Here is a 16,467-nt window from a genome sequence, read left to right as displayed (position 1 = left end):
TTTTACTTCAACTAAAACATATTAATAGAATAAACACACACGGCCGTCTCATGGAGTCGTGGGTAAGCTAAATGAGGTCATAGCTTTGGCCTCCACTTTTAAAGGGTGTCCATTTTAAATCAGAGTTATATATTATAAGATTCTGAAATTAGAGTTCTTCTAAAATTAATAACTCATTGATATGCCACAAGCCAATGGAAATTGCTTCATACCCATTATCAGTGCATATAATCCATATTCTATAATTTGTGTATACTCTCTAGCACTATTCGCATAAAGAAAAGAAAAGAAAAATGCCTCAACATTTTAGTTAGTTTTAGGCCTCCGAGGACATTAAGCCGGCCATGTAAACACATGTTTCTCATGGATTCAACGCTCATATGGTGTGTATGGTATAAAAGAGTTAATTTTTACTTTTTGCCAACAAAACCCAACCATCTTGTACACTCATTTGTACAAGGCCACTCACGTCTGCGATCACACATAGCGGTGATGACCCGTCACGTCAACATTCCAGGAGAAATTTAACAACAAATGCCCACTTTGGTAAAACCATTGACTTACGCACGACAGTTTTTCACTAGACCGAACCGGTGACCTTCTTTAAAGAAAGTCATCGAGGTACCGTCGGATAACTTTATAACTATTTGGCAAAAGAACTTTTTAAATTAAATAAACAAAAATGTGTCCGAACTTTTGATACACGGATTAGGGTAGGGGCGTTCACGAGCCGAGCCGAACCGAGCGAAGGCTTGCTCGTTGCTTGGCTCGTTTACAACCGAACTGAACGACTGAAATTCGAACTGAGTGAAAACCGAAATGAGCCAAAATTGAATCGAGCATTTTTCGATCGAATATCGAGCGATTTCGAGCATTATTTATTACTTTTTCACTTTAAAATTTTCAATAAGAAACAAATTTGAATGTTGTAAATAACATATTTTATAAACAAATTAGTAGTTTTTAGACAAACGTGTAATAGATTATAAATTTTTATTAAAAATAAGTTTGAAGTGAGATATAATGATCATGTAAACAAACTTTTAGTATTTTAAAAACTTGAAGCGAACAAATAAAACTATAAATTGACATAATATGAAAATTTTAAAGAGGTAAAAATAACTGTAAGCTTATATTTATGTGTATTATCTATATATTTATATATTTGTTCATATATAGTTATATATAAAATAAATTAAAAATATTTGAGCCAAACAGAACCGAGCAGACCTTTGCTCGTTGCTTGGCTCGTTTACAAACCGAACCGAGCAGAGCGGCTCGTTTTCAATCGAGCGAAAAACGAGCGAGCATTTACCGAGCAATTTCCGAGCGAGCGGCGATTGAGTTTGAGTGACGAGCGATTTGGACGACCCTAGATTAGGGGTTACCTTTTTGGGCTTGGTCTAGACAGTCCATTTATGAGTAGTGGCGTCAGACCCACCATAAAACAAGATGGGTTTTTGAGTGGAGGTTTATCCTTTGGAATATGGTGGCAATTTTGACCAAAACCCTTTTAAAAGAGTTAATTTGAGTTATTTTAAAAATTAAATGAGTTGGTTTAGGTAAAAGGTTTTAACTAAATGGGTCAAAATGAGTCATTTGAAATTCCATTCTTTTATTTTCGGGTCAAAATGGGTCGACAAGTTTAAAGAAATGGGTCGATGTGGGTTAGTGTCCTAAGGAAATGTGACAGGTTTTGAATCGGAACGGGTTTTCGTACAAGACATGTTTCGACACGAAACGGGTTCGGTTCAGGTTTCAAGCCAACACTAGTTTTCACACAAGACGAGTTGGGTTTTGGTTTCTTTTTGGTCGATTCCGAACTCGTTTTTGTCCGTTTTTCAGTTTCGTTTTTGTTTGGTTTGAATTCTTTTAGTTTCGTTTTGATTGATTTTTTCGATTTCGATTGATGTGGTTCGGTTTTGGCTTTTTGTTTCATTTTCGTCGATTTTTTCGGTTTTGGTTCGATTCTCGGTAGTTTTTTTATGGAACGAGGACAACGTATGAAACATTTTAGTATTGTTATTTTTTTTGTTTATGATTTATATTTTGAGTTATAATTTTTTATTATTATTTTTGAATATTTTCTTAAGGGTTTTTGATCTTAACAAAAAACCCCTCAAAAAAATTCAAAAAAAATCATAATAAAAATCATAACTTAAAATATAAATCATAAACAAAAAAAATAACAACACTAAAATGTTTCCTACGTTGTCCTCGTTCCATAAAAAAAATTTCAAAATCGTCAATCGTCAACAGAGGTTAACTTAACCAAGCCTAATGGCCCACATTCATAGCACAATTATTAAACATAACCCTAGGAACATTCATGCTAACGAATTCTTAAAATGATTATAGTGGGTCTTCTAAATCCGAATCGGGGAAAGTTTCCTGTGACATGTTATAACTTTTTGTATTTGAAGAGTATGATAGATTTGGAGAGAAAAATGAGTGGTTTGTATAAAATACGGATAGGTTTGTGTATATAGTTAATTTAATTTTGCTGTTAATAATAGCTCCAACGAATTCTTAAAATCTTCGACACCATTGCAATGGCGTGAAGAAGAGGTAGGGTGGGGTGGGGTGGGATGGGGGTGCCCTTGAATAATTGAGTGGCATGGTGTGTGGCGCCCTTGTATCCAACGTGGTTATGGGGTGGCACTCTCATGTCAACCATAACACATAGTCTAATAACGCATATAATTTAAAAACCTTTACTTTGTTAGTACTTGAATCAAGAACCTTTAGATGTTTAAGAGACTTTGTCTTTGTCACTAGTTCACCAACCCAAGGACTTTTATTGTCATTATCTAAGTATTTTAAATTTAAAATTACTGAATGTATAAAAAAAAAGTATCACACATACCAGTTTAAAAAGAAGCTTATATTATTATTTTATTAACATTAAAACATACCGGCACTTGACATTGACAAGGGAAAAGGTGACCCAAAGCCCAACTTGCAATAGTGTACTATTTCATGACAACTGCCCAAAGCCCAATTCGCAATCACCTTCTTACTTGAAAAAAAAAAGAAAAAAAAGAAAAAACAATTATCCAGTGGAAGTGACATCCTGTGACACCCTGACACGTAGGTTACACAAAGTACTTAGATCTGGATGAAAACTAAAGTACTACATACATACGGGTGAATGAGAATGAAAACGCTAGATTCTCGTTTCCTACAAAATTAATACTAAATGATGAGATGAATCTACCATGATATGATATCACCCACAACAGATTTAAGGTATGTTATTCATCTTTGGTTTCTTCAATATATAAACGATTGATTATTTCGTATAAGTTATAACAATTTCAAGTACAGAAATATATGTAAATCTAATTATCTGATACAAGAAATTTGATACAAAAAACTGTAGGCATATTACAAATGATCATGAACATTAGAGCCAAAATCAAGGAAGCCCTAAACATGATAAAAACATGCTTTGTGGTTGTAGATCAACAACCCACTCAGTCCGGAGCTTTGGTTGCTTCCAACGATGATCTTTTAACTGAAATCCTTCTCCGGCTTCCCGTTGCCTCCATTCTTCGTTTCAAATCTGTATCTAAACACTGGCGATGGCTTTTGAGTGATAGGCATTTCACCCTCTTGTATGACAACCTTTCGAAATCTCATGGTCTATTTGTTCAGGATATGTATATTCCATTTGATGTTCAAACCCCTACCCCTCCTCCTTTCCTTAGTCTCGATTTCTGCTTTGATCCTTGTGGTATTAGAATCTTGCAATCTTGTAGTGGATTGCTGCTTTGTTGTAGCAAACGATTGGGAAATGGTCGCATAAGTTTTGAAGATCACAAATGTGTGTATTACGTGTTCAATCCAAACACCAAGCAATTTGCAATCATCCCACCGATCCTGGAAGACGACAATGTTCCTAGTACTTTTAATTATATGGCTCTGGCATTTAATCCAAAAGATTGTGCTCACTACAAAGTTGTTTGTATTCGCGATGTAGGTCTTGATATGCATATGTTTTATATTCAAATCTACTCATCTGATACAGGGAAATGGAAGATTTTTACCGAATCTTTCTCTGCACATTGTCCGCTTTACATGAGAGGATTAGTTTACTGGAACGGAGCTATTTACTGGCATCCTGTTTGTCGCAACCACTATTGCTTTGAAATAGAGGCTGAACAGTTGAAATTGACATCGTTGCCCTTGCCAGCAGAGATGGAATTCACAACATACTTTGGGGAATCTAGAGATCATCTGCATTTAACAGTGATTGGAAATTGCCACTATACTCCTGACCGTGTATGAGATGTTGAGCGATCATTGTGGATGGTTTGCCAAGTATCAAGTACGGCATGATGAACTTTCTGGTGCTTTCCCGAATGGTACATCATGTTATAATGTTGACGTCATTGATATTGTTAGAGGTGAAAAAGAAGAAGAAGATACATTCATGGTGTCAAAACAACTTGATAAAATACAATCTTCATCACAAGAGTTTTGAGCACATATTCTGTTTCCGCAACGACTTCTATTTTGGATCGTATGAAGCTCATCGTCAGTCATATCACAACATTGTCCTATTTCTAGATATTTTCGTTATTAATAAATTAGTTGATAACGATTAATTAAATTCGGATAATTAGTTGTAATAAAAAAACCTTTTAATAAGTAGTTATTGTTAAACTTTTAGCGAGTGAATCAAGAACACCAACACGAGATTTGATTAAAACACGATCGACTATTTTATTAAGAAAAAACTTAATGATTGCTAACACATCAAACCTAGGGTATATATAAACACACAGTTCTAATCCTATACTAACTCAAATACACAATTTGAAACCAAATATAGTTAGGATTATATAAGACTAACTTATCTATAATAATAAACTAATTATTATTATTATATTAAATATTCTTCGAGATATTAGGAGACTTCAATCTGATTTGGTGTTGAACACGTTTAACAGTTATTTGAAGAGTTTCTTTATTTTTGAGCTTAAGTTCAAAAGCAACAACACGAAATCAACAATGATAAGTTTCTTATGTTCTTTTTACAGTTCATTTGGTTTACTTTGTTGCACCCAATTTTGTTGTGGCCTTCTTTGCACTCGAACCTTGTACTCTATTTCCATTTGTGGCCGGCTATTTCTCTCTGATTCGACGTTTAGGTATAGAAACAAAATTGTAACAAAGGATTGTCATGTAAGGTGAAGCGGTTTTAAATGGATCTTGAGGATTAAGAAAATGCTACAAAATTACCTATTTACCTTTACCATTGAGTGACCGGAAGAATAATCATGACGTAAATTAATTAAAACAAAGAACACCATCATTGTAACTTTTTGAATATGTTATAACACTTTAATACGCCATGGGTTAAATTCTCTTTAATTACTACTTCTATAAGATTAGAAAAGATGTGCACATGTTGGAAGAAACTATGAACGAAGGATTAGGAACATACATCAAATTTGCAAAGTGATGGCTAGTATAACTCTACCAAACAAACCAAGTCCAATATAAAAGTAAATAACAAAATATATAGTCAATATAAAATATCTAAAAGTGTATAATATATTGTTAACGGTCCGGTCCGAAAATATACGACCAATTTTTAGCAAAAACCGTAAACAAACCGTTCGTAACGGTTTGAAAACTTTGAACTTGACCGACCTAAATTTGAGATAAAACATTTTGACCGTAAAACCAAACTGATAACCGGTTTGGATGGTTTCACGATTTTTAAACCCAACCGTGAACACCTCTTATATCGGGAGTTATCCAATTTTTGTCTTTGTTTTGTTTTTATTGATTTAGTATACCAATTCAATCATTGATATGAATCCTATGATTAATAACTTATCCTAACTTTAATGATTAGAGATTGATAACGACACTAACCTCAGTAGTGAACCCAAATCAAACCGACATAAAACAAACAAGTCTCACCAGACTCAACCCAACTCAGATTTGCAGTATACATACTCAAATCTGTTGCCAGGTTGAGCAAACAGGATTCTGTAGTCAATTCGGTGGGACTACTAGTGGAGATGCTTAGAGTGATATATATTATGTAGTGTAACACTTGCCTACTTGGAACAAAAGAGAGTTTCTGGCCAATCAACAAGTGTTTAGTTGGGCATCTCCTTTGCTTTTTGCACTCTTTTAACTAATTATTAATTCGATCAACTTGTTAATTATGATGATTATTTGTTAGTTACATTGTCATGGAGCCAAGATGAACCTTGGACTACTTTATGAGGATCAGATTCACTTGGCGAATTATTGGCTCTAGCATAACTTTTCAGTACCTTTCGATCCTTCAAATTTATTTCTTTATAGTTTTTATTTTTTATTATATGTGAAACACCTAAAGAAAGTTGAACTTAATAATGCACTTATGATTTGTGTTTGGGGATTTTTCTCACAAGTTGTCTTCTTTCATAACTTGTTCGCATATACATATTATGGTTTGAGAGACCCACTTCTTCCCTTGTCAACGTTGCCTATGCTCCACCAACAAGTTGCTTCATCTCTGCCGTCTGAGCTATGTTATCGTCATTGCTTATTCACTCTCTTTCTCACAAAGATGTGTAAGTCTAACAAATCTCGTCTATCCGCTCGTCACATATAAATCTAGGAATGCCTCAAGTCCACATCCAAACTTACGCTCCACTATAAGGTTTCCACAGTTCTTACCGGAGCCATCATTTGTTTCTCCGACACATGCCCAAACCATCTTAGCCTCCCCTCAATTATGTTATACGAGATATGTATTACCCCCAACTTCTCCTAAAAAGCTTCATTTCTTATTCGATCCAACCTTGTGTGTCCACACTTCCATTTCAATCTCTTTTACCTTCATTTTTCGCACTTGTGACATCTTGATGGCTCAACATTTGATACCATATAACATAGTTGGTCAAACGGTAACCCTATATAATTTCCATTTTATTCTTGTTGGGAAGTACTTGCCACACAATATTCTAGCGGTTGCTCTCCACTTGCACCAACCCGCTTGAACATGATGGACTACACGTTTATGTTTCTCCCACTCTTGAACGATCCTAAATACTTTAAGTAACTGGGCGTCTGGGGACAACTTGGCCTTCAATAGAAATGTGGTAGTATTGCGCATCGTTTGCGCCACTGAAGACGTTACAATAGAGGTACTATGTTTTAGAACGATTAATCCTTAAACTTTTGCGCTCTATAAGGGTACTGATCACCACTCCTTGAACCTCACATTTATACTTGTTGTTTTACTCTCCACGACTAGCACAATATCACTCACAAAAAGCATCTACCACATAATTGCCTCTTGGGTTGACTTTAACAACCCATCCAAAACTACCAAAAAAATAGATAGATTTAACAAAGATCTCTAGGTAATGGCAAGTAAGAGAAAACCATGCGATAGCAAATATTTATGTTGTTAAACATATAAAAATCATTAACACTTATTACTTATATGTTACGTCACACATACCTTAGAACCGGCTCTTTGGAAATGTCTCCACAATAGTTTTAACCCACAACAACCCACATTTAAATACGCTTCAATCATGTAAAATAATTTAAAACAAATGGACCACATTTAGCTACAATATTGAATAATCTCTAAGTAAGAACTTTACAAGATGGTGGGTCCACAAAGCACCAAAAGAAAAGTTTTTTATTTCATTTAAACAAATGCTAAAAAAGTATAATATACGAGGACGGATAAGATTCTTAATTATATATTTTAGCAGATAGATTTGCAGCACTCAGACAAAAATACTAATTACTTTAGTGGTCCTTCCACATAACAAAGTTACATTTTGGACCTTTTATTTCAAGGGTATTTGTTTGCATCTCTACATAGTTTATACGGGTTTGTACTTGTAGAGTCTTATACTTATCATAGAGAGTGTTCAAAAACTTTTAAAAACGGTTGATCCGTTTATAGTAAAGTAAGTCGGCCACTTTGAGAGCAAGTTGGTTCAGTTTTTATAGTTTGAGAGGACAAGGATTTGAATTAGTTTGAAACTTGAAATTGGTTGTGTAAACAAGACTGAACAATTTTAACTCTTATTATCTATTTTTTTTTTCATTTTTAGAATATTTAGGTATGCATATGTATTACAATCACGATCCATTTTTATACTTTAACAATTTTAATACAAACTAATGATTTAAAAAGCACGCCCTTTGTTACTATACTTTCACTGTCGTTTTTTGTTACTTGTAATTTGTTATGTGTTGCATGGGAAATGGAATGAGAGGATACGTAGAACATGTTGTGAGTCGATAAATACATTTTTTATGATCTATGTTTCATTAAAATAACAACTTTGATCCGGACATATACCATTTTACAATTTACACAAACCGTCAATTTTCTCACACCATGATCAAGAGCTTGACCACACACAATTGGTTCTCATCTAACCAATTTTTTACAATTTTAGGGCGCGATTTGCACACCGAAACAATCAAGATTTAAGATGACGACTAAAATCATGTACTCCCATATGAAAAGGACTAAAGTTGCAATTGACCCAAATGTCATGAAATTGACAGGGCCCCACCATTCCAACCCACCCAAACACAGCTTTCTTCTCTCTATGCACTTTTTGCCAATTAGTTATGTGAAATTTTGTGTTGTCACCTATCTAAACACACCAACTGTAAACAAATCCAGAACCAACGCCTGCCTCACAACTCACACCCAAAAAAACACATATACCTCCAGAAAGTTCCGATCTTTATCACTTTCCAATCCTGCAACAAAATCACCTGCACCAGTCTTTCCGGGTCAAATTATCAGTAAGCCTTTCTGGGTTTTGTTCCTTTTTGCTTTATAGAAATGGGTTTCTTTTGGTTTTTATTGATCTGCAAGTTGTGGGTTTGAATCTTTGATTTGAATTTGACCCTGTTTTCCGGAAAGTTTGAATCTTTTTTCATAATTTAAGCTGTTCTTGTGGATTTCTGCTATTTTTTTTATATATTTTCTTATTGACCTGATTGTTTTGTTGTTTTTTTATTCTAATTTAGCTTGTAAGGTTGATTCTTTTGAGTTTGATCTGCTTTGGTTCTTTGTTGTTTGACTTTGTAAACTTTTATTAGGGTTTTGAAAATGTTTGTAATTCAGGTGTGTAATTCAGTCTGGTTTGCTTGATGATTTTTCATCTTTTGTTAGGGTTTTTAGATGCTAAAAATACCCTTTTCAATTTCAATCTGACATTCTTGATATGAAGATTCCAATAATTATAAAAGTTATTCTTGATATATTGTTCTTGATTTGACTTATTGACCCTTTTATGTACCTAGAACATATTCTGAATCAATAAAGTTTATCTTTTTAAGTCAAAAAGATATAAAAATTCCATTTTTGATGATTGATTTCTCATTTTATTTATGTCCTAATGCAGGTAATTTGTTAAAAGATCTTAAAAAGGGGTTAAAAATCTTGTTTCTTGAGAAACAAGAAATGGGTTACCATTGTGATCATTGTGGTGAAGCAAGATCAATGGTGTATTGTAGATCAGATGCAGCCTACTTGTGTTTATCGTGTGATCGAATCGTTCATTCCGCAAACGCGTTGTCGAAACGTCATTCACGAGCACTTGTATGTGACAGATGCAACTCACAACCCGCATTGGTCAGATGCGTAGAGGAAAAAGTCTCACTTTGTCAAAATTGTGACTGGGTCTGTCATAACGGGTCAACAAAGCACAGTAAACAGACATTAAATTGTTACTCGGGTTGCCCTTCGGCCGTAGAACTTTCTTCAATTTGGTCGTTTATGTCAGATTCAGATTCGGGGTTAGTTAACGGGTCGACGTGTGAGCAAGAAATGGGCTCAATGAGCATTGCTGATAATAACCAAGGACCTTCTAGAAGCAATAATAATGATAATAGTCAAGATTTACTTGCAAATAGTTTGCAGGGTGGAAATAATTCACATGTTTGGACCGATCAATCGAATGTTCAACAAACTGGGCCCTTTAATTCTTGTACACCTAAGGTAAAGTGATTTTTAAATGCACAATAAAACACACATATATGATTGTCATTGTATAACTATCTCTAACTTTCTGTTGTGTGTATGCAGATATTGCATTCGGGTACAAAAGATATTGACCCGTTACTTGATGATGATGGATTCTATGTTAACTTTAGTATGGATGAAGTTGACTTGAGCATTGAGAATTATGAAGAACTATTTGGTGTTGGTCATAACGATCCCAAACATCTTTTTGCAAAAGATGGGATTGATAGTTTGTTTGGCGGTGCCGAATCTTCGCATGTTGGAAAGGTATTATTATTGTTATTATATCGTTTACCATTCTCTAATTTTGTTCTTGATATGATTAGCTTGAAATTACTGGGAAAAACAAAACAAAAAATGTCAACTTTGCCTTCAATTATCACAAAGTTTATTTACATGTTTCACTTAATCCATTGCATTGGAATTGAATGTAATTTGCTTAATCTAATGGTGTCATGGGTCGGCCCGTTGGGCTGATGTTGGTCCATCTTTGACCCATGGTGGACATGCATGGTTTGATGGGTATGCACATGTAGAGGTGCATAAAGCCCGGCTCAAAATGCAGTGATAAATCCCAATCATGGGCCCGAAAATGGCCCTTTATTTGATCCAGAGGTCCTGGCCCAATTCAAGTCCTGTTTTCCAAAAAGAAACCATTTTTTTGTTTGGATGCTTAATTAGTTATTATTTAAAATATTATATATTAAAATATAATTACGATTTGTTAAAAAGAAATTAACAAAAATAATGTAAATTATATAGCATTTTAAAAATTCAATTATATAGATAGTAAACATTTTAATGAAAAAAAACCTCAAACCAGTTTTGTTAAGCATAAAAATATACAAATATACCTTTATGTTTTACTAACAAAAAGATTGAATGGTATGCATAAAGCCAGAAATTGCATCTCTATCATATGGACCAAATAATGTACTAGACCCAAGGGACCAGGACACTGGTAATGGGCATTCGGGCCTATAAACAGGCTTTGACAGGGCCTAATCTGGATATTCGTTAGAATTTTAGGACTAGAAATACTAAAAATTCAGTTTTATAAAGAATAAAAAAATAAAAACATCAAAACAAGTTTTGTTAAGCATACAAATTTTCAAGTTTATATATACAATACACGTAATGTAAAGTTGTTAAGAAAAAAATATTGAATTGTATGCAAAAGCCAGAAAATTGCATCTGTATCATATGCAACAGGCCTCTTGCACCGGACTTTCAGGCCTGTAAACGGGCTTTTTGTGGGCCTAATCTGGAGATTCATTAGAATCTAGGATTGGGCCAGAAGCCCAGAACTGATTGTGCATGTGATATAAAAAGGTGTTATTTTCTCCTACTTATTATTTATTTATTTTTTATTTTTTTTTTGTGGTTAGGAATCTTCAACGGGACATGCAAATCCAGCACAACCAGCATGCAGCAATGCAGCATCAGCTGACTCGTTAATCAGCTGTAAAACCAAACCGAATCCTTGTTATGCAAGGCAACACTCGAATATCTCATTTTCAAGTCTTACAGGAGAAAGCAGTGCTGGTGAGTATCAAGACTGTGACGCATCTTCAATGCTTCCCATGGGTGAACCATCACCGTGCAACCAGGGCCCAGGTCCAGGCCCGAGCAATGATCAAACTACCACCGCCGCTATTGGCAGCAGAAGTGATGCTGTCCAACGTTACAAGGAAAAGAAGAAAATGAGAAAGTGAGTCTTTAATATACCAAGCGAAGGTGGTAATTTTGACCCGAATGCTTATGTTTATATCTTACGGGTCAAATGGGATTTTATAAAAAAGTTACACCCAACAATCATTTATTTACAAAAATAGATAATAACTTAAGTAATGCATATTTTTTAATCGTACTTGACACAATAATTATATATATTACAATTTCCAAAAGAAAGTTGTCTCACAAAATAACTATTCACTTAAAATTGTGCATGAAACTTTGTACATTATGCTTAGTATGTTGTACATTACTTTATGTGCTATAGATTGTACATGATGCAATTTTTTTTTGAACCTTTGTAAATAGCTCTTCTTTTTGTCTGCACATGTTAAAAAATATTAGTTTTGATAATTGGATCAAGTACCACTCAAATTTATATAAACTATTTCATTAGCTTAGTTATCAATACATGTATAAATATTTCAAAATTCACTAGAGTTATTGAGCAATTTTTTTTATAAACTAACAAATCCATTGTCTTTTCCCTTCATGTTAAAAATGATACTTTTCATTAGTTTATTTACCAACCTGATAAAAGTTTTACTTTTCGTAAAAAAAACGCTAAAATAATTAACAATCTAATGGACAATTTTTTATATTTCACATGGGAGTTATTGTGCTTAACGTGTATGCGTGGTTTAACGTTTTCAAGGCTGCTTTTGGTGCGGTTTAATGTCATTGCTACAACTTTTCTCATCGATACCTAACCTTTAGGATCATTAAAAAAAACTTGCTTATATAAGAACGTAACATGTAAGCTTGGTGTCAAAATATGATTGAATGTTTGTTAATCTAACGACTAGGGCATTATATTGCTAAAACTAGATTGCTTTGCTTTATATCAAAATGATTTTTTTCACGGTTTACCCCGCCGCAGCGCGGGGGTCACATTACTAGTTATTTATAAAGTTAGTAGTAGCTGTATGTAGGGCTGTAAATGACTGAAGCCAACTTGGCTCGTTTATATCATACAGCTTTAAGTTACAAATATATAGGTTTTAGTTAAAACGAACCAGCAAGTGAGCCGCTAGCCGACCTTGGCTCAGGCTCAGCTCGTCTTATTTACAAACGAGGCGATTTCGAGCGAGTTGTGAACATTTTGGATAACCCTAGCTGATAAGATTTAATATTAAAGTTTGTAAAAAACCATAACCTGTTTTTTTGGCATGCTTTATAGATTTGAGAAGAGAGTACGATACGCTTTACGAAAAGAGCGCGCTGATGTAAGAAAGCGTGTGAAAGGGCGGTTTGTGAAGGCAGGTGATGCTTGATTATGACCCGTTGGTTCAAACTCGAAGCTTTTAAGTTCTAGAAAATCTTCATACATATCTTTGTCATATGAATAAGCAATGGGATCAATTTCTACATGTGCAGCCGGTCCATCATAACATCACATCGTCATCATTCCTCTGGCTAAAATGTTTCTCTAATTTTCGTCACGTGGTAAATCTTTTGGTTGATTGTATAAACAGGTAACCAAACTGGTTCTATATCAACTTTGGATAAACAACTTTGTTTTAATCCATATAAAAACCTCAAAACAATTCTGTCATTTTCTGTTAGCCCTTGCCATGTCAGCATCACATGCGCACGTAAAATGGAAACTAGACCAGATTTGGTTACCTTTCTTTGGTGGATTGGGATTCCTGCAAAGACAGATGAATGATGTAGGTGAGTTGTAGATGATGAAATTAGTGTGTACAATTTGCATGTAATTATGTATGTCTGCATAAGCAAATTTGGATGTTTGATGGTATATTGTTTTTTGTGTTTTTTGGTTGGTATGTAGAAAAATGAGAGATGTAAATCATAGTTGAATTAGGATGCATCTTTGGATGAGTGTTGTTCTGTAAATGGTGTTAGACAATCTGTTTATCTCTTGGTTTTGAATTTGATGTTAAGTGAAATAATTACTGATGCTTAATAAGATGAACATAAACTCCAAGTGGTAAAATGTATTGTAGATACTGTAAATATATATTTTTCTTTCTTGTTCTTATTTTGTTTTTTGTGACGGATCTTGGCTCGCACTTTAAGCCGAGGGAAAGAACGTATGCATGACTAGATAAAATACCGAATGCCATAGCAAATTAGGAACGATAACTATCAATATAACTTTTAGATAGTTCATGATATGTTACACTGAAAATTTGAAACATTAGTAAAACTAAATAGTTAAAATGTAAATTTGATAAAGCTTTAAAGATTATTAATCTTACTGTTACCTTAACACAACATTTATAAACAATATAATCACTTCTAAATGTGATGCCTTATGTTATTGCGATTGTATACAATTCAAATATCTGTAGTGAACTAATAATAGACTTGATTAGCAATGATTGAATAACATAATTATTTAAAAAAAAGTTGTGGACAAAATGAAAGATCAAGTGGGATTGTTGAGACACGGTTGGGTTGGGACCTACGAGACTAACTTCAAATTCTAAGATTTGTTGAAACACGGTTTGATACGAATCTCTTCTATCCTAGTAAACTCAGTGCAGAGCGTTCATGTTATTTAGTAAGATTCTATCAAAACCAAAAAAGAAATACCTGATATTTTTTGTAATTATCTAGCTAAAACATTGGATAAATAATCTTCAATTAACTAAGAAAAAATCATTATTTATATATAGAGGATGTTTAATAGTATAGGCGTGTAAAATATCGTTTTGGTTGGCGGGTTAAGATTTTATGGGTTGAATTGTACAACCCTAATGTGACTCAACTTATTAGCGTCAAAAACATCAATCCTAACCAGAACACACTTAAATTATGTAATCCGAACACGACCCGTTTAACCCAATTATCTAACCATGTCAAATGTGTGATAATCAAGTTTTAAACATGTTAATTAGATTAGTGGGTTGTAAAAATGAGTTAAGCATGTTGGTGGATCGATATGTTTGATCAAACGTTAGACATATAAATCCAAACACGACTGAAGAGGTAGGTCCAGGACGAGGCTCAACCCTCTCCAGCACAGGACATCGATGATGTCTGGCGACTCTACACTGATGGAGCAACCAGCAACGAGGGCTCAGGCGCAGGGTTAAAACTAACCAACCCAGCAGGCCAAGAATACACTTACGCTATTCGACTAGAATTTCCAAGTACGAATAACGAAGCTGAGTATGAAGCATTCTTGGCCGGGTTGAGGATTGCGCGTAAGATGGGAGTAAAGAACTTGGAAGCCCATGTGGATTCCATGTTAGTAGCCAATCAGATAAACGGGACGTACACGGCCGTGAACGACACAATGGCCCTGTACCTCACTCAAGCAAAAACCCTCATGCGCGATTTTAATGATTGTAAAGTCATACACGTCAAGCGTAACGAAAACAAATCTGCGGATGCGTTAAGCAAGCTTGCGTCATTGGCTTTCACCCACTTGGGGAAGGACATCCGCATTGAACTCCTTGGAGCACCATCAGTCCCACACAAGGAAGTCTGTGTCATCCAAACCGGCACGGAAACGTGGATGACACCAATAATAAATTACCTTGCGGCGGGTATACTACCAGAGTCGAAAACACAGGCAAGAAAACTACGCTGTAAAGCACTGAACTATCAACTCATCGATGACATCCTTTACAAACGTAACTTTCTTGGCCCACTCCTCAGATGCGTTGACGATCAAGATGCCGACTACCTACTAAGGGAAGTACACGAAGGCATCTGTGGGATACACGCAGGCCCACGCGCAGTTGTAGCTAAGCTAAACAACGCGGGATACTTTTGGCCATGGATGCATACGGATGCACTAGCATACATCAGAAAGTGTAGGTCTTGCCAACTCTACGAACCTAACACGCATCGCCCGAAGAACGAACTTGTTCCAGTTACCTCTTCATGGCCATTTCAGAAGTGGGCCATCGACGTGACAGGCCCATTTCCCACAGCAGCAGGGAACGTCCAGTTTCTAGTGGTCGCCATCGACTACTTCACCAAGTGGATAGAAGCAAAACCCTTAGCCCAAACGACCGCAAAACATATCAAAAAATTCATTTGGGAGTTTATTATTTGTCGTTTCGGGCTTTCACAGAATTTGGTGAGCGATAACGGCACCAACTTTGCTGACAAGAAGCTACAACAGTGGCTGAAAGAACTTCAAATCACCCACACCTTTACCTCAGTGGCGCACCCGTAGGGTAATGGTGAGGTGGAAAGAGCAAACAGAAGCATCGTCGACGGCATAAAGAGAAGACTATTGGAACACAGATCCGGCTGGGTAGACGAAGTTCCACACGTCCTTTGGGCACACAGAACAATGAAAAAGGCAAGTACGGGAGAAACCCCGTTCAGCCTCACTTATGGCACTGAAGCCATGGTCCCGGTCGAAATTGGTCTACCCTCACCAAGGGTCTTGATTCAACCAGAGGACAATGATGCGGAAAGACGGTTAGACCTTATGCTAACCGAGGAACGCAGAGACTTAGCCGCAGTGCGTGAAGAGAACTACAAGCGAAAGATGCAAAAGTACTACAACACGCGGGTAAAACTCTGCAACTTCAATGCCGGAGACTACATACTGCGTAACAACGAGGCTTCGAACCAAGAACGCGCAGAAAAGCTGGCCCCTGTCTGGGAAGGGCCATACATTATCAAAGAAGTTTTGGGAAAGGGCGCATACCGGCTCGAAAGGCTCGATGGCACCCCCATCCCAAGAACATGGAATGGAGCTCAATTACGCAAGTGTTACATGT

General features: G+C 35.5%; 2 pseudogenes across 1 annotated transcript; both read left to right on the top strand.

Moving 5' to 3' along the window:
• Positions 1-3,390: 3,390 nt before the first annotated feature.
• Positions 3,391-4,600, top strand: LOC143536119 (F-box protein At5g07610-like; annotated as a pseudogene).
• A 3,838-nt stretch (positions 4,601-8,438) lies between these two features.
• LOC143536163 (zinc finger protein CONSTANS-LIKE 9-like) lies at positions 8,439-13,063 on the top strand (annotated as a pseudogene). Its single transcript, XR_013135843.1, has 5 exons — positions 8,439-8,796; positions 9,402-9,997; positions 10,085-10,288; positions 11,410-11,732; positions 12,936-13,063. The product of XR_013135843.1 is annotated as a zinc finger protein CONSTANS-LIKE 9-like (transcript).
• Positions 13,064-16,467: the final 3,404 nt, after the last annotated feature.

This window comes from Bidens hawaiensis, unplaced genomic scaffold (genome assembly GCF_021521415.1).
Source record: "Bidens hawaiensis isolate Kalapana, Puna unplaced genomic scaffold, B.hawaiensis_p1.1 tig00010738_1, whole genome shotgun sequence".
NCBI lineage: Eukaryota > Viridiplantae > Streptophyta > Magnoliopsida > Asterales > Asteraceae > Bidens > Bidens hawaiensis.
This window is presented reverse-complemented; position numbering and strand designations above follow the sequence as displayed.